Source organism: Macaca thibetana, chromosome 9, assembly GCF_024542745.1.
Source record: "Macaca thibetana thibetana isolate TM-01 chromosome 9, ASM2454274v1, whole genome shotgun sequence".
NCBI classification, from domain to species: domain Eukaryota; kingdom Metazoa; phylum Chordata; class Mammalia; order Primates; family Cercopithecidae; genus Macaca; species Macaca thibetana.
In genome coordinates, this window is record NC_065586.1 from 67,871,533 (window position 1) to 67,899,276 (window position 27,744).

General features: G+C 34.1%; 1 long non-coding RNA gene across 1 annotated transcript in view; it reads right to left on the reverse strand.

Moving 5' to 3' along the window:
• Positions 1-284: 284 nt before the first annotated feature.
• The window catches only part of LOC126962340 (uncharacterized), a 188,147-nt gene continuing 160,687 nt past the window's right edge, over positions 285-27,744 (reverse strand). The window contains exon 7 of the long non-coding RNA XR_007728656.1: positions 285-348. This is a non-coding gene — a long non-coding RNA (uncharacterized LOC126962340). The remainder of the gene's footprint in view (positions 349-27,744) is intronic.

The window sequence follows — 27,744 nt, forward strand, 5'->3', positions numbered from 1 at the left end:
TTTTTGGTTCATAATTTATTTTAATTTTAAAAGAGGGTTAGAAGGGCAGATATTTTCTTTGGATTTTTCCAAAGAAAATTCCCTAGAGGCAAACACAAACCCTCATCTATTAATCAAGTCAGACTAAAATATGCTACAATAACAAACCACCCTCAAATCTCAGTGGCTTAAAACAACAGAAGTTTACTTTTGCTCACATTACCTGTCCAACACAGGCAAAGAGAGAGTTTGCGTTACTCAGTCAACCTGGCTTGATGGAGGCTCTGCCAGCTGTCGCAGCTTCCTCAGTAGTTAGCAGCAGGGTAAGACAGAGGGGACAATTACAGATTGGCTTTTCATTGCCTCACCCTGGAAATTAGGAGTACATTTTTTGTTACTTAAGCATATCAGAGTCATATGGTTTGCATGGACCATTTTACACTTAAGACTTAAAAAAAGATAAAAAGGTAAAGGTAGTCAACAAAGAAAAACTTTTATGTTTTTGTAAGGCAAATGATTAAAGATAAATATGTTTAATATAAACTAAAAATTGTGAAGTGTAAGTTTGAAAATCCTTGATGAACTAATAGTACATAGAAATGAAGAGTATATGTAAAGATGACCCTCTTATAATTAAGTAAGATTTATCCCAATTATGCAAGGAATGTTAGGGCATGTATTAGTAAAATATATAACTCTGAGAAATAAGATAAATAATGCACTAATCTGATTCTTGAAATTTTAATAAACTCCAGTACTCATAACTTACAATTATTACACAAGACAGGCAAACATTTTAGCGTGCTAAATTATGTTTACTAGAAACTGCTATTCAATATCATGATTAAGCAGTCAACAGGTTAATTACATTAATATTTTTCTTCATTTATCCATTCATCTTGGTCTAATTCATTGACATTACAAAACTGCCTTGATACACTACCATGTGGTAGAATCTGTTTTAGGTTCTAATAGTTCCTGCTTTTATGTCGTTTGCATTCTAGCTGGGGGAGAAATACTAAAGCGCTATGAAGAATATAAAACCTGGCAGTAGGATGGAAAGTAAGTGAACAGACACATGAGTCAAAGGTATCCATCAACCTCTGTCTCAGGAAGTGATATTTAATCAAAGACCTAGATAACAAGAAGATACTGAAGTGTGATTATAGATGAGATTTCAGCATAGTTCAAGGACAATTCAGGTAACATTTCCAGATAATAAATAAATAAAAGAAAAACAAAAAGCTCACTTGTATTTTAATATTGAGATAAAATCTCTGCCCAATGAAACAATATGTAAAACAAAAATGTTATCAATATTAGAAACAAATTAAGAAAATGTTGTGAAAGTAGAATTTCAATACATGAGGTCAACTAAAATTGTAACAGAGAAACAAGCTCACTCTTTTAAAAATCTCAGCCTGCTTCTTCAGAGGCAGAATAACTAGTCCTACAAGCCACAGTTGGCATTGGCTCCTTGACTCTCACGGAGAGGACAAAGACCATAGTATTCACTCAGACAATTTGTGAAATATATACATTCCCTTTCGTAAACTACATAAAACCAGAAGGAACACAGTAATATCAAAATGTTTGATGTCCAACTTTTGTTAAAGATCAGGTTGAAAGAACTGATATATTTAAAAGACACTTGCAGTTTTTAATTGGACTACTCCTTATTTTCTTTCTGTTTCTTTGATGCAGGCCAAATGAACAAAAGGCTGACTACATTGGCCACTTGGTTTTTCTCCCCACTTCAAACTGTGACAGTAAATCTACACGTTAGCACCGTCACGTTGACTGACATTCAAGACCGTTGCAAAAATCAAATCTAACAAGCGACTATCCTTACCACCTCTTATTAAAAAGATGTAGCTAGCAACATTTTTCACATCACTAATTTGGCTTCACTATGAGACCCATGTCTAAAAGTTCTTCTTAACAAAGGCCTTGGAAATGATTTTTTTTTCTTCGGAGAAATCAGTGCAGTGTGAGCCTGATGGATAAAGTTAGTCACATCGCTGCAAATGTAACTATTTTGCTTAAACTAGATTTGCAGTTCAATATTAGTTTTGTAGAACATTGGTTAACATATCTAAATTATGCATTTTTCCTTATGTTTAATTGTTTCTTCTTTTTGTATTTTTTGATCCTCATTTTCTCATCAATTTTTTTCTCTAAAATTGCCTTAATTCATTCAAGACTCCTCATATCTCATGTGAGATCCAGTGGATTGTAATAACATAAACAAAGCAGAAAACTCTTGCAACGGCCACTTTTATTCTTTCTGTCATAAAAAAGAACGTATGAGTAAAATCTCTTATGAAAACAATTCAAATAAATTTTATGAAAATAATGCTTCTAGTGCCAAGTCTACTTTTGAGGTACCAGGAATATGGCATAGAATTCAGATATTACTTTGCAGAGCAGGGCCTTCAAATATAGTGTACTAACATAAATAGGAAAGGAACTTCCAGATAGCTCAGAAATTTACATTTTTAACAATATTTACACAGGAAGAAGGAACAGTCTTTTCTCTCCTTGCAAATTTTCAGTCAAACCTCCTATAACTGTACTATGGGGAAACATGTAAAAAATCTTGTGACCAGAAGAGTAAGTCTTGAACTGTGAACCTTGCAATTCATTAATTAATATGTTTGCAAGGCTTCCAGTGTGTATTAACCTTTAGTTAATCTGGATGTCTAATTGCTCCTTATGTCCCACATTAGCCAATGAATGTCCACTGAAATTCCACAATTTCTGCACACAAACTATTCTCAGATACTGAATGTCAACATTTAATAAGTAAGAAATCCTGAATTACGTGGATAAGCAGTAATATTTATAAATTTTGGAGCACAATGGTGAAGAAATACTGATCAGGGAGATTTTAACTACAAATATCTGCTGCTTATATGACGAGTCCAGATTATCTCCCACAATTTGGATTGAGGCTACTCTTAGACCATTTTTAACTCCTGTTCATTAATAGATTTAATTCAATTCTACTATATAACCCAACAGAATTTAATTTTGAGCTTCGGCCAAATGACTCTAAAGCTTATCAGGTACAGTAAGCGAATAAGACTTGCAAAAAGAATTTTAATATGGAAGGGGGGCATTAGCCATCTCAGAACTAATTTTAGTAGTATGAAGCTGATATAAAATTAGAGGGACAGAGCAATAAAACAGAACTGACAGCCAGGAATAAGACCTATTATGTATCAGTTTATTACATGATAAAAGAGAAAGCACAAATCAAGGAGGAAAGGAAGTATTGAGGCAATTGATTAACTACTTGGAAGATTATTAATTTATGATAATAAAGTTATAGTCACATCTTTCAACAAAAAAATTATTCTAAATGAATAAAAATTAAATTATTTTGGGTAGATTCATTTTTATTTAATAACAGAAGACATTAAAAAGCAAAAGATGGATACACTTTACAAAAATTTAAAACTTGCATATGTAAAATAGTGTCAAAATCCACAGATCAAAAAGATAGGAATACATTTATTGTTGTTATAACATACAGTATTTACTAAATAAAAAATATGTACACAGCAAGAAGATGCAAACATTTGACTTTAATTAAAAAGTGAGCAAAGATAATGAACTTCAGATTTCTTTAGTCATACAAGTAGCAAACAAACACATAAAAATTACCTGCCTCCCTACTCAGAGAAAGACAGTCTAAAACAGTCAGAAAAAAAAAAAAAATGGCATAGGCTTGGAAGTGTTCATAAGACCTCATTTTGAGAGTGGTAAGTGGAATATTATTTTATAAAGCAGTCTGATAATATGTATCCTCTTTAAAATGTTTCTTTGTCTATTCTAGAATTTTTATAACTGCTTAATGATACTGAGAAATAATCATTAACTGGAAACATTAATAAACACAAATTATTTTAAATATAGTTGTCTTTGTAACAGCAGCTTTTGGAAACAGCTTACCTTTCCAAGGACGGGAAAAAGGCTAAGTACATTGTGATGAATCAATTTAACAAAATTATTGCATATAGACTCTGAAAATATTAACTGTGGTTAGGCAATGTTATTGAAGTGTACTGGGAAAACACTTATTAGTTGAAGATATTAAGAAAAGAAGGACTAAAATAATATCTAATATGATTTCAAATACAGTCACGTACCACATACTATTTTGTTTAAGGATGAACTGCATACACGACGGTGGGTCCATAAGATTATGATGGAGCTGAAAAATTCCTGTCTCCTAGTGACATTGTAGCCAAGGTAGCTGTTGTAATGTCCTTACATTACTGTTTGTGGTGATGCCAGTGTACACAAACTTAGTGTGCTTCCAGTCCTATTAAAGTATAGCACATATGGTAATGTACTGTACATAATACTTGATAATACATGACTATGCTGCTCACCTACATATTTACTATACTATGCTTTTTATCATTATTTTAGAACATATTCTACTTATTTAAAATAGCTAACTATAAAACGGCCTCAGAGCCTCAGGCAGGTCGAGAAGAAGGCATTGTCATCATAGTGGATAGCTGCGTGTGCGTTACTGCCCGTGAAGACCTTCCAGTGGGACAAGATGAGGAGGTGGAAGACAGTGATCCTGAGCCCGTGAACTCTTAGGCTATGTGATGGTTAATACTGAGTGTCAACTTGATGGGATTGAAGGATGCAATATTGATCCTGAGTGTGTCTGTGAGGGTGTTGTCAAAGGAGGTTAACATTTGAGTTGGTGGTTTGAGGAATGCAGACCCACCCTTAATCAAGTGGGCACCATCTAATCAGCCACCAGTGAATATAAAGCAGGCAGAAAAATGCAAAGAGACGAGACGAGACTAGCCTCCCAGCCTACATTTTTCTCCCATGCTGGATACTTCTTGCCCTCGAACATCGGACTCCAAGTTCTTCAGTTTTGAGACTCTGACTGGCTCTCCTTGCTCCTCAGCTTGTAGACAGCCTATTGTGGGACCTTGTGATCATGTAAGTTAGTACTTAAAAAACTCCCATATATATATTTTTATTCATATGTGTATATTTTATTTATTTAGTATACTTTTTTGTTGCAAGTTGTGACTGTAATATATAGTCATATATATAATATATAAAGGGGAGTTTATATGTTTATATAAGTAAATTCTCATGTACACATATACATAAAGTTCACTCTTAAAAAACCTTAATACAGACTAACGTTTGTTTGTGACTTAGTTTTTAACAAAATAGTTTAAAACATTAAAAAAATTAAAAATAAAAACTTATAGAATAAGGATATAAAGAAAATATTTTGTATAGCTGTACAATGTCTTTGTGTTTTAACATACATGCTACTATGAAAGAGTCAAAAAGTTAAAAAACTAAAATGTTCATAAAATTTAAAAGTTACAGTAAACTAGGGTTAATTTATTATTAAAAATATTTTTAAATATTTAATTATTATGGATACATGTTAGTTGTACATACTTATAGGGTACATGTGATATTTTGATACAAGCATCTAGAGTGTAATGATCAAATCAGGGTAACTGGATTATCCATCACCTAAAGCATTTATCATTTCTTTATATTAGGAATGTTCAAATTCTACTCTTTTAGTTATTTAAAAATACACAAAAAATTATTTTTTATTATAGTTAAAAAGAATTGTGCTTCTGAATACTAGGTCTTATTCATTCTATCTGACAGTTTTTTTTTTTAGACATTAACCATCGCTTCTTTATCCTCCCTATTACCCTTCCCAGCCTCCATCCTTCTACCATTTATTTCCATGAGTTTTTTTTTTTTTTTTAAACTCCCACATATAAGTGAGAGCATGCAATATTTGTTTTACTGTGTATGGCTTATTTCACATAACATAATGTTTTCCAGTTCCATCCATGTTGCTGCAAATGGCAGGTTTTCATTCATTTTTATGGCTGAAAGTCCATTATGCACATGTACGTCATTTCCTTCATTCATTCATTGATGGACACTTAGATTGATTCCATATTTTAGCTATCATGACTAGAGCTACAATAAACATGAGAGTATAGATATATTTTTGATGCTGATTTCCTTTCTCTTAGATATACATCCAACAATGGCATTTCTGGATTATATGGTAATTCTATTTTCAGTTTTATGAGGAACCTCCATACATTTCTCCATAGTTGAAATATTAATTTACATTTCCAACAGTTTATGAGGGTTCCCCTTTCTTGACATATTCATCAGCACTCACTACTATGTGTCTTTTGGTTAATACCATTTTAACTCAGGTGAGATAATATCTCAGCATTTTGATTTGCATTTATCTGAAGATAAGTGATATTGAACATTTTTTATATGCTTGTTGACCATTTCTTTGTCTTCTTTTGAGAAATGTCTATTTAGATCTTTTGCCCATCTTTAAATCAGATTACTTATTTTTTTCTTACTGAGTTGTTTGAGCTTCTTATAAGTTATGGTTATTAATTCCTTGTCAGATGGGTAGTTTGCAAATATTTCCTCCCATTCTGTGGGTCGTCTCTTCACTTTGTTGTTTGTTATCTTTTCTGTGCAGAAGCTTTCTAGCTTGATGTAATCTCTTTCATCTACTTTTGCTTTGATTGTCTGTGCTTTTGAGGCCTTACTCAAGAAATCTCTGCTTAGACCAAAGTCCTGGGGTGTTTCCCCAGTGTCTTTTTGTAGTAGTGTCATAGTTTCAGATCTCTGATTTAAGTCTTTAATTCATTTTGATTTGATTTCACATATGACAAGAAATAGGAGTCTAGTTTCATTCTTCTGTATGTGGATACTCAGTTTCCCCAGCACCATTTATTGAAGGAACTGTCCTTTCCCCAGTGTACATTCTTGGCCCTTTTGTTGAAAATAAGCAGGCTGAAAATGTGTAAATTTATTACTAGGTTCTGTATTCTGTTCCATTTGTTTGTGTGTTGGTTTTATGCCAGTATCATGTTGTTTTAGTTGCTGTAGGTATGCAATATAATTTGAAGTCAGATAATGCAATACCTCCAATTTTGTTCTTTTTTCTCAGGCTTGTTTTGGGTATTCTGGGGTATTTAATTTTTTGTTTTGCTTCCATAAAAAATTTAGATTATTTTATACTTCTGTGAAGAATATAAATGGTATTTTTATAGGGATTGTATGGAATCTGTAGATTGCTTTGGGTAGTATGGTCATTTTAACAGTACTGATTCTTCTAATCCATAACTAGGCGCTATTTTTTCATTTTTTGTGCCCTCTTCAATTTCTTTCATCAATGTTTGATAGTTTTCATTGTAGAGATCTTTTGTTTCTTTGGCTAAGTTTTTTTCCCAGGTATTTTATTTTATTTGTAGTTATTTAAATGAGATCATATTTTTGGTTTCTTTTTCAGATTGTTCACCATCGAGACAAATAAATGCTATTCATTTTTGTATGTTGATTTTGTATTCTGCAACTTTACTGAATTTGTTCATCAGTCCTAACAGTTCTTTGGTTGATTCTTTAGTTTTAATATAGCCAACATGGATAATGTTTATAAAGTCTACATTAGTTTACAGTAATGTCCTAGACCTTCATAATCACTCATTCCTCACTCACTGTCCCACCCAGAGCAACTTCCAGTCCTGCGAGCTCAATTCGTCGTAAGTTTCCTATACAGGTGTATGACTTTTCAACCTTCATACCATATTTTTACTGTGCTATTTTGTTTAGATACATTTACATACACCAGTATATTCTATGGTGTTACTGTTGCCTACAGTATTCAGTACAGCAATATTCTGTACAGGTTTGTAGCCTAGGAGCAATAGGCTCTACCATCTGGGTTTGTGTTAAATACACTCTATAATTGCACAATGACAAAATCACCTAACCACACATATTTCAGAAAGTATCCCCATCATTAAGCATACATGACTATATTTAAACATTGCTATAAAGGGAAGAACTTGAAGGAACTACACACATAATTTACAGTTCTTGACTGATTATACTATAATTAGTTTTTTTATATTTATCTTTAGATTTTAATGAATACAATAATGAAATTTTAAAAATAATACATTATATGTAGTCTACACCTTTTTACACCGCTTCTGAGTATTTTTCTAAAGCAATAATCTGTTCTTCAGAATGTCACTTCTAGTTGCTCCTAAAATGTTTGTTACTCAGGTATAGATATGAGTAGGCTTATTTTACACCAGAAATGTATTTAATCCTTTGAAAAGTAGTAAGCCATTGATATGGTTTGGCTCTGTGTCCCCATCCAAATCTCATCTTGAATTATACTCACATAATTCCCACACATTGTGGGAGGGGCCCAGTAGAAGATAATTTGAATCATGGGGGCAGTTTCCCCCATAGTGTTCTCATGGTAGTGAATACATCTCACAAGATCTGATGGTTCTATCAGGGTTTTCCACTTTTGCATCTTCCTCATTTTTCTCTTGCTGCCACCATGTAAGAAGTGCCTTTCACCTCCTGCCGTGATTCTGAGGCCTCCCCAGCCATGCAGAACTGTAAGTCTAATTAAACCTCTTTTTCTTCCCAGTCTCAGATATGTCTTTATCAGCAGCATGAAAACAGACTAATACAGTAAATTGATACCGCTAGAGTGGGGCGTTGCTGAAAGGATATCTGAAAATATGCAAGTAACTTTGGAACCTCCGAGAGACTTGTTGAATGGCTTTGACAAAAATGCCGATAGTGACATGAACAATAAGGTCCAGGCTGAGATGGTCTCAGATGGAGATAAGGAACTTGTTGGGAACTGGAGCAATAGTGACTCTTGTTATGTTTTAGCAAAGAGACTGGTGACATTTTGCCCCATCCTAGAGATTTGTGGAAGTTTGAACCTGAGAGAGATGATTTAGGGTATCTGGTGGAAGAAATTTCTAAGCAGCAAAAAACATTCAAAAGGTAACTTGGGTACTGTTAAAAGCGTTCCATTTTAAAAGGGAAACAGATCATAAAAGTTCAGAAAATTTGCAGCCTGATGATGCAGTAGAAAAGGAAAACCAATTTTTTGAGGAGAAATTCCAGCCAGCTGCAGAAATTTGCATAAGTAGCAAGGAGTCTAATATTAATACCCAAGACCATGGGGAAAATGTCTCCAGGCCATGTCAGAGACCTTCATGGCAGCCCCTCCCCGCATAGGCCCACAGACCCGGGAGGAAAAGGTGGTTTTGTGGGCCAGGCCCAGGGTCCCAAGCTATGTGCGGCCTGGGGACTTTGTGCCCTGTGTCCTGGCCACTCCAGCTGTGGCTGAAAGGGGCCAACATAGAGCCTGGGCTGTGGCTTCAGATGGTGGAAGCCCCAGGTCTTGGCAGCTTCCACGTTGTGTTGAGCCTGTGGTTGCACAGGTCAAGAATTGAGGTTTGGGAACCTCCGCCGAGATTTCAGAAGATGTATGGAAACATCTGGATGCCCAGGGAAGTTTGCTACAGGGGCGGGGCCCTCATGGAGAACCTCTGCTAGGGCAATGTGGAAGGGAAACCTAGGGTTGGAACCTCCACACAGAGTCTGTACGGGGGCACTGCCTAGTGGAGCTGTGAGAAGAGGGCCACTATCCTCCAGACCCCAGAATGGCAGATCCACAGACAGCTTGCACCATGCGCCTGGAAAAGCTGCAGACACTCAATGCCAGCCTGTGAAAGCAGCCGGGAGGAAGGCTGTATCCTGCAAAGCCACAGGTGCAGAGCTACGCAAGAGCATGGGAACCCACCTCTTGCACACATCCAGTGTGACCTGGATGTGAGACCTGGAGTCAAAGAGATCATTTTGGAGCTCTGAAATTTGAATGTCTTGCTGGATTTCAGGCTTGCATGGGCCCTGTAACCCCTTGGTTTTGGCCAATTTCTCTCATTTAGAACAGCGGTATTTACCCAGTACCTGTACCCCCATTGTATCTGGGAAGTAACTAGCTTGCTTTTGATTTTACAGGCTCATAGGTGAAAGGATTTGCTTTGTCTCAGATGAAACTTTAAACTGTTGACTTTTGGGTTAAAGATGAAAGGAGTTAAGACTTTGGGGGACTGTTGGAAAGGCATGATTGATTTTGATATGTGAGGACATGAGATTTTGGAAGGGCCAGGGGTGGAATGATATGGTTTGGCTCTGGGTCCCACCAATATCTCATCTTGAATTGTGCTTCTATAATTCCCATGCATTGTGAGAGGGACTCAGTGGGAGATAATTTGAATCATGGGGGCGGTTTCCCCCACGCTGTTCTCGTGTCAGTGAATAAATCTTATGAAATCTCATGGTTTTATCAGGGGTTTCCGCTTTTGCATCTTCCTCATTTTTCTCTTGCTGCTGCCATGTAAGAAGTGCCTTTAGGCTCCCACCATGATTCTGAGGCCTCCCCAGCCATGTGGAACTATAAGTCCAATTGAATGTCTTTTTCTTCCCAGTCTCGGGTATGTCTTATCAGCAGCGTGAAAACAGACTCTCCAGCTATCCTGCACACATCAGTATAAATATATAACACAGAAATCAGGAGCGCCAATTAATGTCAATTATAATGTATCTTCTCTGTCACCCTGGCATCCTTAGGGAAATAGCTGCAGAATTTGCTTCTTTTTACATCCTAGAATTAAGGAATTTCATTGTTATTTGAGTTTGAATCCAGTCAGTATATGAACACAAAGGTTAAATGAGGGCTGTACAAATTAAAACTTATAATAGATCATGGTGTTTTCTAAAATTACCTGTACCACTAACTTTTCAATTAATGACAACGAAAAGTATATGCATGAGATCACATTTATAGGCACTTGTAAAGATTTTGAAATGTGCCAATCCTAGTAGGAAGTGTAATTTAATATTCTTAAACATTGGTATTGACAAAAATTTAAATACATTCTGACTGTGTTTACACAGCATTTCATAGCATATTTTCAATTGAACTGACGCTACATTTGAAAGAAAATGAACACAATCATTTTTCAACGTAAGGATACTATCTTTCAAAAGACTTTCTGGTAACTTTTTTTAAATGGAAGAAATAACAATCATTTAGTTTGAATTATGATGGATTATTTGTCTACTCTCTATTTGATTTGCTTTTTTAAAACATTGTTTTTCTTTTCATTCTTTTACTTTAGAGGAAACGAGAGATAAATTAGTGAATATTGTGGAAATGTTCACGCCTAAAAGAGGAGACTATTAATTTCTTCAAATCTAACTTTTTTTTTTTTTAAAAAAGACACATTTATTTCATCAAACTAAATAGCAGTAAGAACACTTTCTGTGTATCCAACACTACACTCTCTTGAAAGGCCTCAAAAACATTCTTTTTATATATGTGCATGCCAGTGACCAAGCCATTAGAATATGATTTTCTTTATGTTTCCATTATATTTGGCACTATTAATGTTTCTTATTTTCTGAAGTTCTCTTTCCCAATTTTTTTTGACACTTCTCTGGATGATCTTCTGTCTGCCTTACATCTATCAGTTGAGATTCAGGGAACTCAGACTAGAGCAAGAAGTAAACTGGGAGTCAGTTTAATGACAGACATGTGCAAATCATAAGACTCCTTTGAAGTTACATAATATGGAGTCAGGACCACAGAGATAACTGGCATTAAAATTACCCAGCTCTAACCTTCCTATCTCGCCTAAGGTTAGGAGAAGAGTCAAAAAATGAAAAAGCAAAGAAATGCATGTGAAGTCCCCAGTCCTTGAAAAGAGGTTCAATAAAAGTTTGAAATTTAATGATAAAATTATTGAAGATTTTCCCTATACCATTACTTAATTCCTCTGAGAAGTGCTCAGAGTATAGTACATAGCTGTAAATGTATTCATTTTTTAAAAAAAATGGCAGATAAATACCCTAACTCTATACTTTAAAGAACTAAAAAACAAACAAACAAACTCAACCCAAAGCTAGCAGAACAAAAGATACAATAAAGATTAGAATGGAGATAAGTAAACTAAAGCATCAGAAAACAACAGAGATAAAAAAAATGAAAGCTATTACTTTGGAAAGATCAATAAATTTGACAAACATTTAGCTAGACTGGCTACAAATAAGACACTAATAAGTAAAACAAAAATGAAAAAGAAAACATTATTGCTAAATTTACAAAAACAAAAAGAATTTTTTTTTTAATTATACTTTAAGTTCTAGGGTACATGTGGATAACGTGCAGGTTTGTTACATATGTATACCTGTGCCATGTTGGCGTGCTGCACCCATCAACTCGTCATATACATCAGGTATAACTCTCAATGCAATCCCTCCCCCCTCCCCCCTCCCTGTGATAGGCCCCAGTGTGTGATGTTCCCCTTCCTGAGAGAATACAATGAATAACTGTATGGCAACAAATTAGAAAAACTAGACAAAATGGACAAATTCCTGATGACATACAAATTTTCAAAACTACTTCACAAGTAAATTGGAAATCTAAGTAGACTTACAAAGAGTAAAGAGAAAAATTTATTAATAAAAAACCTCCCTACAAAGAAATCAGCCAGATTGTTTCACTAGTGAATTATACTGGAGATATTTAAAAGATTTAACATCAATGCTTTTCAAATTCTTCCAACAAATAAAAAAAAAAGTAAAAGCATTTCCTGACTCATTCTATAAGATCAGTATTACTGATAACAAAGTCAGACAAAGATACCACAAAAGAAAGAAAACAATAGACCAATATCCTTTACGAAGATAGATGCAAAAATCTTCAACATAACACTAGAAAACTGAATCCATAGCATATTTAGAGAATTGTTCACCATGAAAAAATGAGGTTTGTCCAGGAACGCAAGAGTGGTTAAACATATGAAAATCAATCAATGTTATACATCGTATTAACAGAATGAAAAAAAAAAAAAACCTCACATAATTGTCCCAATTGACATAGAAAAAGTATTTGATAAACTTCCTTTTATGATTAAAAAACACTGAAAAATGTGGAAAAAGAGACTTTTCTGCAAAATGATGAGTATTTATGAATAAGTCAAAGCTAACATTATATTCAATGGTGAAAGTCTCACTGTCATCAGGAATAAGAGAAGCATCTCACTTTCTTTACTGTTGCTCAATGTTGTACTGAAGGTTCTAGCCAGAGAAATTAGGCAAACAATAAATAAATAAATAAGTAAATAAACAAAAAGGATTCATACTGGAAAAGAAGAAATAAAATTCCTCTATTTGAAGAAAACATGCTCTTATCTATAGAAAATCCTAAAGGAGCCATTAAAAAAAAAACTATTATAGCTAAGTCAATAATTAAGCAAAGATTTAGAATACTAGATTAACATGCAAAATCTAGTTATATTTCCACACATTTATAAAGAAAGAAAACAGTTCATTTAGAATAACACCAGAGTAAAATACTTGGGAATAAATATAACTGTGGTGGTACAAGATATGTATGTTCAAAACTACAAAATATTTTAGAAGAAGTGAAATAAGACCCAAATAAATGGAAAGCTATTATGTGTTCACGGATCGTAAGGTGAATATTGTAAAGAAGTCAATACTACTAAAAGCTAGCTACACATTCAATTCACCCTTCATCAAAATTCCAACAGCTTCTTTCTCCAAATAGCCAAAACAAACTTGAAAAAGAATGATGTTGGAAGACTCACACTTCCTAATTTCAAAACTTCCTGTAAAGTTACAATAATCACCAGATGTGGTGGCTCGCACCTGTAATTCCAGTACTTTGGAATGCTGAGGCAAGAGGGTTGCTTGATCCCCGGCATCTGAAACCAGCCTGGGCAACATAGCAAGACCCCACCTCTAAATATTTTTGAAAAATAAAAATAAAAAAGCTACAATAATCATGTTTGATATTAGCATAAAAATTGCATATATTGATATATATAATTTAGTATGCAGAAATAAACCCATATATCTACAATAATTTCTGTCAAGGTTGCCAAGATAATTCAATGGGGAGGTAATTGTCTTTTCAACAAATGGTGTTGGAACAAATACGTATCAACATGCAAAAGAATGAAGTTAGACTTACTTCAATTCACATACAAAAAGCAACCACAATTAATATAAGGGGCAAATATAAGAGCTAAAATCCTCCAATTTTTAGAAGCAGACATGGGTGAATCTTCATAAACAGGACTTGACGATGATTTCTATGAATGACATAAAAAACACAAGTGAGAAAAAAAGAGATATGTTGAGCTTTATGAAAATTACACTTTTTAGTGCATCAAAGAAAACTATAAACAAAGTGAAACAACAACCTACAGAATGGAAGAATGTATTTGCAAATTATATATCTGATAAGGGATTAGAACTCACAATATAAGCAGAACTCTTAAACTCAAGAACAACAAAAGCAATCAGAATTTAAAATGAACAAAGAATCTGAATAAAGCTTTCTCCAAAGGATATTTAAAAGTTGAAAACAAGTACTTGAAAAGATGCTCAATATTATTAGTCAGGGAACTATAAGTCAACACCACAATGGAATATCAGTTCACACTGGTACAGATGACCATAATAAAAGAAAATAGGCCAGGTGCAGTGGCTCATGCTTGTAATCTCAAAACTTTGGGAGACCAAGGTGAGAGGATCACTTGAGGTTGGGATATTGAAACCAGCCTGGACAACATAGAGAAAACCTAGCTCTACAAAAAATTAAACAGTTAGCTGGGCATGGTGGGGTGCATGCCCGTAGTCTTAGCTATCGGGGAGACTGAAGCTGGAGGATTGCTTGAGCCCAGAAGTTCAAGGCAGCAGTTAGCTATGATTGTGTCACTGCACCCCAGCCTGGATAAGAGAGAGAGACCCTGTCTCTGAAATACGTAAGTGAGTAAATGACGATATAACCAAATAACAAACTAAACCAAAATTTTAAAATGTTAACCAAAATTATGGAGATATTGGAAGACTTGTACATTGCTTGTGGGAATGTAAAATGGGACAGCCACTGTAGAAAATAGTTTGACAGTTTCAAATGCCAAACATAGAATTACTATATAACTGTACTATACAACTCCTGGGTATATAAGCAAAAGAATTGTAAATAAGTACTCAAAAAAAAATTTTCACCTGTGTTCATGCCTGCGCTATTCCCGATAGCCGAAAGTGGAAAGCATCCCAAGTGTGAATCAACAGATAAATTGAAAAATAAAATGGAATTGGGCAATAAAGAGGGATAAAGTACTCATACATACTATACATGAATGAAGCTTGAAAACATGCTATGTGAAAGTAGCCAGACAAAAAAGATCACATATTATATTGCTCCATTTATATGAAATAACTGGAATAGGTTGATCGATAGAGACCAAAAACAAATCAGTGATTTCCAGGAGCTAGTGAGAGGGAGAAATGGAGAATGACTGGTTAGAGGATATGGAGTTTCCTTTTGTGTTGATGAAAATGTTCTTGAACTTGATAGTGTTCTAAGACAAGAAAAAGAAAATATGGTACGCAAATATGAGGACAACTTGTAACATCAAAAAACTAGGAATTAATGTAAACCCTTTAAATCTGTCATTCATTGCTAGTAACATTTTTAATGAGCTTAATCAGCTCACTTAGGTTATTCCTTATTATATTAGGGATTCTGGAAAGAAATTACATAAAATATTTTCATTTTTGAAGATGTTACCATATCTTGTTCCTCCCCCTCTCACAATTCTTACTTGCTCTAGCTATGCATCATCCTGAAATATGTTAAAAATCTTATAATGTTAGTAAGAAATACTCTGGAAAGCAGCATCACTTCATATTCTTACTAATGGTTTTTAGGTCAATTTGACTTATTGGACCATTCTAATTAGCAAAGCTGCTAATCATGCATTGCTTAATGATGGGGATACTTTCTGAGAAATGCATCCTTAGGCGATTTCATCACTGTGCAAATATCAGAGTGTACTTATGCAAACCTAGATGGCATAACCTACTACACATCTAGGCTATATAATAGAGCCTATTGCCCCTAGGCTTCAAATCTGTAGAACATGTTACTGTACTAAATATGGCAGGCTATTGTAACACAATTGCAAGTATTTATGTATGTAAACATATCTAAACATAGAAAAGGGACATATAAATATGGTATTTGAATCTTATGGGACCACTGTCATACATGCTGTCCATTTTCAATTGTAATGTCAACGTGGGATATATGACTGTATTCTCTGGCCATTTGAGTTTTCCAGAACAAAAACTTGCTTGAAGTTCTCCTAGTCACCTGAAATAGTTACTGCACTGTACCTAAGCAAGTAGGTAATTTTGTCTGAACCATTTGTTCTAGCTCTACTTTAACAGCAAGTTTCCTTGAAATGAATTAAAATGTGTCTGTAGGTATCTTCCGGAGATAACAATTTTGTTTTCTACTCATATTATGAGTCTATCCTTTATATGCATAACAAAATTCAGAAAATGTTTACTTGACAGAACACTTCCTGGCAGGTTTGATGAATTATAAATATGTGTGAATTATGATTCATAGAAATGCAAGCCCAGACACATTCTAGGTAGAGCGGAAGCTCTGAGAAATCCTGATGATAAATAATCTAAAGCAGTAAAACTGTAGAAGAGTGTTCTTTAACTGGATTGAAGTGGTCCACTCAGTAAAATAACTGAGCCATCTCAATAACACAGTGAAACACGGGTAACGTTTGTAAATATCAAATGTTCTATTATTTGGTTTCAAATTGGAAATATTAGAACGGGCAAAATCACAGCTTCTTGCACTGTGAACTCAGCACACAGCTTCCCCTTTCCTCAGTTCTCAGCTTTTGGTTTCATTAAATTCTTGGTGACCTACTTATCACCAGCAAACTGAACCTTTATTTCCTTGCCTATGAAATAATTCCATGAGAGAAAGGTAAATAATCTTGCAAAACATGGACAAGGTTATCATCATGCTTACTGCAACCTTAGACTTTATTGGTTTAACTCCAACAGCTCTTATTTACACCAGGTCTTTTTCTACCTTTAGGTCTGTGTGCAGACATTTTAAGAAAATAAGTCCTTTAGAGGTGTCTAGACTTGAGGCTGATGATCCTGCATAAGACATTTTTAAAACCTGGAGAAAGTCATAAAAGATACCTGGCTTATTGATTTTAGCCCAAGAAGCTGCTGAGGTTTGGCTTCATCATATAACTTGCCAGTGGCATGATGAAAATTGCAAAAAACATATAAAATAGTTTTAAAATTGGTTAAAAATAAGTCATTGTTGGTTATCTAAAGTAGTTCCACTGTACTTAAGCAGATTTTGATGTGTTTTATTTTAATCAGTGTTCTTTCAGGAAAATGCCAAGACTTTAAAGTTATATTCTTATTAGAAGCTCTTAAATGTAGGTTTGTTTTTAAATCTGAAGATATTTTGTAGTTGTTAGTATTCTTGAGTGTCTGAACCACTTTTCTCAACATTTACAGTTATTCTGATCTCCTTGTTCTAAATCCCTTATTAGCAATGTTTGTAGAATAGAAATGAACTAGAATTCATATCACATGCAAGGATCCTCAGAAAATAACTCATGCTATATGAATGAGTTTATATAAGTTTGTCCTTGAAAAGTAGCTTATACAATACTTTTTAAATTTTTATTGTAGCAAAATAAAGTTTGCTACAAATAAATATTTCAGAAATTACTAGCCAGAGGCAATGTCTCCCATCAAATAGCCTAAATAAGAAGTTTCATGCTTGTACATAGGTGTGGGTTTGTACTGTGTATGTGACATGTTGCATTATTGTATAGATGGTATGTCATTATGTATTATTGACTAAAGGAGTCTACATATTTTTTTAAAAGAACTATCTCCTGATAATTCTAGCTGCAATAAAAGAAAGAAAAAAAACTGATTTTCAGAAACATATAGTTGAGATAATATGACTAGCATTTTCTGAGGATGTCATCATATTTTTATTTATAATGTTGTCAAATAAAAGACTTAAATATTCAATAGACAAAAGTCTACTATTCCCCTAAAATTACAATTCTCCTTTTAAATTGTGGTAACAGAATGTTGCCAGATATCTGTGTGGCCAATTCAGTGATTCCTACCAGTGGTTCTCAAACTTTTGCATGTGTCAAAATAACCTGGAGTTTTGTGGAAACATACATTGCTGGGACCCACTCCCAGAAATTCTGAATTACTAAGTCTGGGGTGAGGCTTGAGAATGTTCTAACAACTTTCTAGATGATCCTGATGCCTGGTTCAGGGAACATACCTTGAAAACCACAGATCAGTTCTGAAACAGAAATTATCAATAATCTTGTGCTAAAACAGAAATTCAAGAACAAAGAAAAATTGCAATATTTTTGTAAGGATAACAGTCAAAAACATATATCCAAACACATTCATGTGGTTGCATAACATACACAATCCCAAACACATTTTTTAAATTAGGTAAACTGTTGAGTGTTAGTCAATATATTATAGCTCCTTATAGAAAGTTAAAAGATATAAAAATAATAAAACACCTGTATCTTCACTATTTTATGTATGAACATATCTATCTAGCTACTAATCTAGCTAGCTAGCTGCCAATCACCTACAGTCATGCAACACATGAAGGTGTTTCAGTTAACAGTGGACAGTGTATATGACAGTGGTCCCATAGGATTATAATACTTTATTTCTACTCTGTGTTTTCCATGTTTAGATATGTTTGGATACTACAAATATCATTTGGTTACAGTTGCCTACAGTATGAAGTATAGTAACATGCTGTACAGGTTTGCAGCCTAGAAGTAATAGGTTATACCACATAGCCTAGGTGTGTAGGAGGCCATACCATCTAGGCTTGTGTAAGTGCACTCTGTGATATTTGCCCAGTGATGAAATCGCATAAGGACATATTTCTCAGAAAGTAACCTAATTGTTAAGTGACACATGATTGTATTTAGAGTCATTTTTTATTATTCATGGTAGTTAGGCAATATACAGTTACTGCAAACACTGAATTAGCAAATACTAAACCATTGTTCCTAAGGGAAACACAGGATTAGGGCCCTGAGAGCTCTGGTTATATTTTCATATAACCAGATTTTATATATATTTGCAACTGATTCATACATGGCCTTATTTTGTGTGTGTTTCTGTTTGGAGACATCTTTTAAAATACATAATGTTGGCCGGTCACGGTGACTCACACCTGTAATCCCAGCACTTTGGGAGGCTGAGATGGGTAGATCACAAGGTCAAGAGCTCGAGACCAGCCTGGCCAACATGGTGAAACCCCATCTCTACTAAAAATACAAAAATTAGCCGGGTATGGTGGCAGGTGCCTGCAGTTCCAGGTACTCAGGAGGCTGAGGCAGGAGAATCGCTTGAACCCGGGAGGCAGAGAAGACAATGCACTGATGGCCAACAGCACTATGTGTCACACCTGAATGAATCTTATCTATCTAACAAACATATATTCTCTTCTAGGCAAATCTCAGCCTTCCACTTCAACACTATGTTTGTGGGTCATTCTAAACAACCACATCACCAAAGTATAAAAATGTCATAGGTATGGCACTAAGTAGAATTCCAAAGGACACTTGTTTAATAGTGTAAGAACTAAAGCAAGAAGGCAGAGCATCTCCTGGTTTGACCTCAGTGGGCAACCTGTGCTTTGGGTGATACATTTTTGCCAACCTGCACACGTTCTTTAATGACTGTGAAAGTGCAGCAAGTATTACTTTTGTTATCACAAAAAAATTTTAATGAGTAGGAAAATTTTCAAAAATGGGCTTGGCAAATAATGGGGATATAGATAGACAGAAAGTGAGAGAGACAGAAACATATATGTTATATGTATTCACACACACATATATATATATGAGACAGACAGACATATATATGTATATACATGAACTAGGAAATGTATGAACTTGGAAATTTGCAAACAACATATCTGGTTTTACTGTGACCTCATCTCTGATGAGTTTTAGAAAATATCTATTTTGGTAGATTACCCATTTTTTTTCTCATTAAGTCTAAACATCTTTCTCTTATTGCTTTCTACATTCTAGGCATTTATTTTCTTCCCACAAACCTTGTTTTTTCATTTGTTTCTGGTTTTATCATCATGTGTGGCCCTTGTTTACAAGATACATTCTAATATCTACTCTGATATTACATTAGTAGCATTCATATACCTAGCATTTTTTCTCATTTTACTACTTATTTTGTATTATGTTTATGGCATTTGTGACATATTATAGATTACAGTTTATACAGTCAAATCTATTGATTCTTTTAAAAACCATTATGTCTAGTTTTTTTATTAAAAAATCATTTAAGTATTTATCAATATTTTCTTTTGGTATGTAAATATATTTTCTATTTACATTTAATTATTTTATCTATCTGGAATAATTTCATATATGTTATGAGATAAGTCACTGATTTGCATTTTGTTCCTAAATAAAGACCCTCCCCCACCTGTCTTCTCAATACCAGTTCTTCCTATGTTCTGGAATGTTTCCCTAATTTCAGTTTTCTCTTTCTTCTTTCTATTCCCCCATCTTCTTCCCTCTACACATTAATTTACGCAGCATTTGTGCAGACTCAAGTAAAATCCATGTTTTAAAAAAATTTCTATCTCACATATTTTTAATATATCTTTTACTGCCTTATCTGTTTCCTATTCTTTAGAAACTCTGAAATATTTAATGGTTCATTTATTCATTGTCTTCAGTTTCTCACCTCCACTGTATTCTCAACACACCTCTTTGGCTCCAAATCTAATTATTCTCCTAAAAGCTTCTATTGAAAAATAATTGTAAGACAACTTTTACTAGATATCAGCACCACTTGATTAAAAAAAAGTCTTGAGCCACCTTTCTCTGGCTTCTATGCTGGCGTAATCTCAATATCTTTCTTCACCTCTCTAACAACTTCTTATCAGTCTGTTTTGCTTGTTCTTTCTTCGAGTAATCATCAGATGTTTGAGATTCTATACACTCTAATTATCTTTTCTCACTCTGTATATCCCCCAATGAACCGACTCCAGCAATTTCCACCATCAACTATATTCTGACAACTTTTGAATTTTTAACACCAACTGTAAAAAATTTTTGAGTTTCAAATTCACTATTAAATTGCATACTAGACACTTTAAACTTAATATATTTGAAATAAATTACATGTTATATTACTCAAATGTTTTTCTATTCCAATATTCTCTATCTCATGAGAGGTGCCATCATTTACATAGTTGCTCCATCCAGAAACACGTAAGTCCATTTCTTTCACCAACTACTTACAGTGGGTCACTGAGTTGTGTCAATTTAAATTCTCAGATATACAATTATTGTCAAATAAAAATACAATTTTTAGGCCAGGTGCAGTGGCTCATGCCAGTAATCCCAGCACTTTGGGAGGCCAAGGCAGGTGAATCACTTGAGGTCAAGAGTTCAAGGCCAGCCTGGTCAATATGGTGAAACCCCGTAGCTACTAAAAATACAAAATTAGCCTGGCATGGTGGCGTGTGCCTATAATCCCCGCTACTCGGGAGGCTGAGGAAGGAGAATCACCTGAACCCGGGAGGCGGAGGTTGCAGTGAGCTGAGATCATGCCACTGCACTCCAGCACTCCAGGGTCACAGAGTGAGACACTGTCTCAAAAAAAAAATTTTTTTTTAATTTTAATAATTCTCAAATCAACTTCTTCAACCATCAGTGATCTCACACTAGTTTCATTCAATATAATTCGTCATGAAAATCATTATATTCTTTAATTATTTCCCCTCATTCAAGAAAGAATCATTATTGAACAATGCAATTTAATTATTCTACAGTTTCCTCACTTGAAACATTTTGGTCAGTTCACATTGCTCTTAGGACAAACTTAATATTTATAGTATGATATAGAGAATTCTGTAATATCTGATATTCTACAAGACTTGTTTCTGTTTTAAATGTCTTGGCTATTTTCAAATGAAATATTCATTCAATAATAATCATAATCAATATTGAACTCAATCTAATTATTGTGCCCTACTGAAACTTGAAAGACATTTTCCATTAGCAAAGTTTAAACAATTGCAATATAATTGGATAATGTAGTTCAAAAAAGTGACTTCCTTCAAAATAGAATAATAATTTGGCTATAAAAATACTTTTGTATTTGTTAAAGGGATGTATAAAAATATACACACTCACACATATGTGTTCTTAGTATATAGCTGATTTGATAGGCTCAGAATATATGTGTAGTAAACCCTCTGTAGTAGATTAAAATTTCTGTAATCCTATTAGTTTCCAATTTTATAGAAATAATCACATTTGTTCTGGAGTAATTAGTAACTGCAGTGATTTTTTTTAAGTTGAATATCTTATAAAACGTTTGTCTATGGCTATTTCCGAATCTCTCTACTCAACCCCACCAGGCATAAGTTGATATTTTTACTGGTCAGTTGATGATTTTGTATATTTGATACACAATATTCATACAAGAAACAGTTATACTTTTCTCTTTCCTAAAAAGTGGTATTAAATTATATTGATTTGAATTTGACCATGGTTTAGGTTTCATGCATGAGCTTGTCAGAGGTCATACATGGATAAAGATAAGATGTCTCTGAGAGAGCAATCAGGCAAGTTTTTTGTCCCAGTAAATGAGATATTTTTAGAAAATATGTTAGAGATTGATTATCAAAGAATCAAGTTCATCCAAGTTTTGAGTTAGTACATTCTAATTTTTGCTGTGCTCTGTCTTATATGTGTTTCTGGTTTCATGCTAGTCAAAAAATATTGTCTATGGGCCAGGTGTGGTGGCTCATGTCTGTAATCCTAGAATTTTGGGAGGCTGAGGCAGGCAAATCATCTGAGGTTAGGTGTTCGAGACCACCCAAGCCAACATGGTGAAACCCCATCTCCATTAAAAATACAAAAATTAGCCAGGTGTGGTGGCATGCACCTGTAGTTCCAGCTACATAGGAGGCTGAGGTGGGAGCATCACTTGAGCCCAGGAGGCAAAGGTTGCAATGAGCCAAAATTACTTCACTGTATTCCAGCCTGGGCAACAGAGAGAGATTCTGTCTTAAAAATAAATTACATATATGTAGTCTATGAAGAGTATCGTTTCTCTGTCTTGCCATTTCAAGAATAACAGAAACAAACTATATCCTCAATTTGTTTTGCTTTTTGTATCAGACTTTATGAAAATGTTCATCAATGTAGAATTTTCTAAATCCTCACCAGTTTTAATTTAAAATTACCTTGTAGGTGATATGAGTCTGACATATGCACTGTAACATCAACAGTACGTCTGACAATATTGGTAGCTGAGAATGATTACCTGTTGAAATACTTGAGTTTCTAATCATTATGCTTACTTTATCTCAATTAACAACATTGTTGACTACATGCTTAGATGTCATGACAAGTAAAATTAATCTTCCAAACTTAATTATCACCTCCGTAATACCTGTGTTAGATGAATTTATAATAATGAATGTAAGAAAATATTAAAAAGAATAACTAGTTACTGTTAACAATTAAACAATATTGGATGTTTTAAATCTGCAAGATCGTGTAACTGGTATTTGATGATTATGGAGTGTTTGTAAATGATCATTAAAAATTTTGCCTGAACATTCTAAATAATAATAATCATATGTCATATGTCATTTGTAATACTTCACAAAAGAGAAATATGCAAATATGGAGAGTAGAAAAAGAACAATTAGCGAATATGAATTTTGGTAACGTGTGATTTCAGGATATTTGGGAAAATCATTGCCTGAGTAGAGAAATCACCTTCAAAGCTACATTTTTATATTTGTATACAAATGGAGAATGAGACAGACACAGGAAAATATTAATGTGGTCTGAAAAATGCTCCTTTGAGATTTCTGTTTCTCACACAATTTTGCCAATAGCAATGACACAGTTTATTTCCTTCATAGCATTAATATGTATGAATGAATATATTGTGTGTCTAAATACTAGAATAAGCAAGATTATCGTGATGGCATTCAAACATAATCCTTAGGCAAACATAAGCCAATTAGTGTAAAGCAAAGCATCTGAAAAGTGGATTCATCAGAACTAGCATGATATTTATGTAATAATTTTCCTTAAATCTACAATGAAATTTAATCGTTCGTCCACTCAACAATAATACATTCTGACAGAATTTAGCCTTTGAAAGTCAAAATATGCTTCCTTTGAATAAAATCTTATTTCCAAATTTGTATTTTTTACTGTATCTGCTTCTATTAAAATGCCAATTATTAATTAGAAATTATCTTGGCTCTCACCAGTTATCTTTGAATGGCATTAATTATTTCTTAGGTTTCAACAGATTTCTTCCATTCTTTATCTGGTGAATTAGCTTAATACATTTTATATTTTTTAATAGCATGACTTACTTTATTTTATTTTTTGAGACAGGGTCGTGCTATGTCAACTATGCAGGAGTGCAGTGGCATGATCCCAGCTCACTGCATCCTTGAACTCCTGGGCTCCTGTGATCCTCCCACCTCATTTTCCAAAGTAAGTTGGACTACAGGTGTGCACCACCACACTTAGTTTATTTTTTCATATTTTTTTATAGAGATAGTGTCTCCCTATGTTGCCTAGGCTGTTCTGAAACTCTTGGGCCAAAGGTATCCTCCTGCCTTTGTCTCCCAAAGTTCTGGGATTACAGAAATGAGCCTCTGCGCCTGGCCGCATGTGATTATTTTCTATAGCTTTTCCTTAGTAACCCAAGATCTAATCTTATACACTTTTCCCAGTTATCAACATAGAAAGACAATTAAAGCAATAATAAATGAATGAAAAAAACAAAAAAGAAGAAAAGTAAAAAAGAAGTTTAAAAAAGTGGAAACAACGTAAGTGAAAACAGGAGAAAAAATTTAAAAAATAATTTTTTTCACTATATGTTAATTCATTATTGTAGTTAATGTCTTATGAGAATAAACACTATGTGATGTTTTTATTTTTTGGGGGGTTATATGTATCATATTGTTGATTTTTACATTTTTCCTGAAAATATGCAATTGAGTTTCTGTGTGTAGAGCTAGCATTACTGTTATTGTGATTTTCAGAGGGCTTCTCTGACCAATTGTGTGCTGCAGTAACAAGACAGATGAAAGGACTTCTAAGGAAACAAAATTGCTTATGTCCCAGGATTTTATTGTTGGGTTTGTCTTTCCAGGAAATGGATTTGATCTCTCTGGAGTAAGTTTATGCCTCCCATAATTTAAAATATTCCCAAGAGACCGGCATATAAAGTACAGATTCAATTTGTTGGTTAAAATGAGAAACACAATACTGCCAAACAGTGTGGAATGTTCATGACAGCAATATGCTGTCATGAACATCCACCGAGGAAGCATCCTTTGAGGAAAAAGCATAGAGGGGCTTTCAGATCAAGAAATCAGAGACAGGAGAGATGAGTAGATTGTATTTCATATTAGAATCATTGATCTGTGATAGTCAAATGCAATCATCTTTGCCTGGATATATCCTTGCCCATGGAATTGTGATGGTCCTAACACTGTTGATAATATTTTATATGTCTGTGATTAGGAAATAAAAAATTGAACTAAAATACTGGAAAATGATAACATTCAAGATAGATTTAATCAGAGATAGAGTTCCAAATTCTTTCTCTGTTGAGGGAGGGTGGTTAAGATAGATGGTCATGTTAAATAAACACAATACTTTCTAATGAGTGTGCACTGAAAGAAAACTCATGAATTATGTGGTTTCCAAAGTAGTGTTTGAACAATGTGTATGAGAAGTAAAATAATTCCAAGAAGGTAAGAAAGGAGGACATAACCTGGGGAAAACTCAGTCTACAGTAAAGCAATAGATGAGATATCAATATATGATATATTCACTTCATTCCAAATATATCAATAATAGCAATAATCTAGATATTCATGTAGACCAATTAACTATTTAAAAGACAATGATTTCTAGATTATATTTAAAATATAGTCTCCAATTAGTGTTGGCAAGAAATATATCAAAAGTAGAACATACAAAATGATATTAGATAGAAATAGAAAATGAATTGGCAAATTCATGATCATATTCAAAATATTTCAACATTTGCATTATGTTGGTCATTGATAGACAAAAAATAAGACTATCTAACACTAAAAGAACATGGTTAAGTAAATTAAATGCACATATATAAGATTCTTTTTCAAACATTTGAGAAGGTGGTTTTTTAAGCACATATAGAATGCTTATGAAAATTTATTTTTTATTAAGATGTAAAACTTATCCCAAAATGCTTCCAAAATGGTATAATGCAGAACATAGTAAAATGAATTTAAAAGTTGCAGAATATCTATCCACTGGAATACTTATAGCACTGAAAATAAGGTATATCTGTGTAAAATAACATGGATAAATGACAAGAAACAATTTTGAGTGAAAAGGCACATGACAATAATTCATGTAGTGTTATCATTAGTATAAAATTAAAAACATACAAAGTATAACAGCATCCTATTCAAAACTCATTCATTTTCAGTAAAACTATTTTGAAAACAGGAGAGTGATAAAAACAAAATTTAGAAGTTTATTTGTTATTGGAGGGAAGACAGAAGGTTTCAAAGGCATTTGAGTTTTTAAAGTTATTTGTAGTGTTCTTATTCAACTGAGTCGTGACTCACAATGTTAGCTTTACACGTATGTATCTCTTAGATAGATAGGTTGGTAGATGGATATAAAGATAGACAGCTATATTCAAAAGACACATAGAGCTATGAGTTACTTAACACTCTTACCATTCCTATTCCAACCAAGCCATTTTAATTCAGTGCAACTGTGTCAGCTAATTTTATGTGTGAAGTGGCCTGTGTCACTGGTGCCAAGATATTTGGCTAAACATTTTTTCTTGTTTTGCCTATTATGCATTATTTCCGAGTGTGACAGTGCCAAGTGACCTGAAAAGCTGCTAGTTTTGAGTGGAGCCCAGAGCAGCAGAAGGCTCTGCAACAGGTCCAGGCTGCTGTGCAAGCTGCTCTGCCTCTTGGGCCATATGATTCAGCAGATCCAATGGTGCTTGAAGTGTCAGTGGCAGATAGAGATTCTGTTTGACGCCTTTGGCAGGCCCCCATAGACGAATGGTAGTGCAGGCCGTTTGGATTTTGGAATAAAGTTCTGTCATCCTCTGCAAATAACTACTCCTTTTAAGGAACAACTCTTTACTGAACCTTCATAGAGAACTGAATGTTTAATCATGGGCAACCTAAGCTGTCCATCATGAGCTGGGTGTTACCTGGCCCACCAAGCCGTGAAGTTGGACTTTCACAGTAGCGATGCATCATCAAGGAAGTATTATATTATGACTGGGCACAAACAGGCTCTAAAGGTACAAGTAATTTATATAAAAATATAGCCCAGATGCTCATGGTCCTTACTCCTGCTATACTGCTTCTGCTCTCTCATCTGCACCCATGGCCTTATGGGGAGTACCCTATGATCTGTTAATAGAAAAAGCAAAAACTTAGGCCTAGATTACAGATGATTCTGCATGATATGCAGACAATATCCAAAAGTGGCCAGCTGCAGCACTATAGCCAGTTTCCAGTACATCTCTAAAGAATAATGGTGAAGAAAAATTATCCCAATGGGCAGAATTTCAGGCAGCACACTTGGTGTTCACTTATCTTGGAAAAAGAAATGTCCAGATATATGATTATATGTTAATTCATAAGCTGTGAACAACAGCTTGGCTGGATAGTCAGCAATCTGGAGGAAAGAAGATTGAAAAATTGGAGGCAAGGAAACTTGGGGAAGAAGTATGTAGATAGAATTATCTAAAGGTGCAAAAAAACAAAGAGTGAAGACATTTGTGTGCTTTGTAAATGCTCACTAAAGGGTCACCTCAGTGGAGGAGGATTTTTAATAA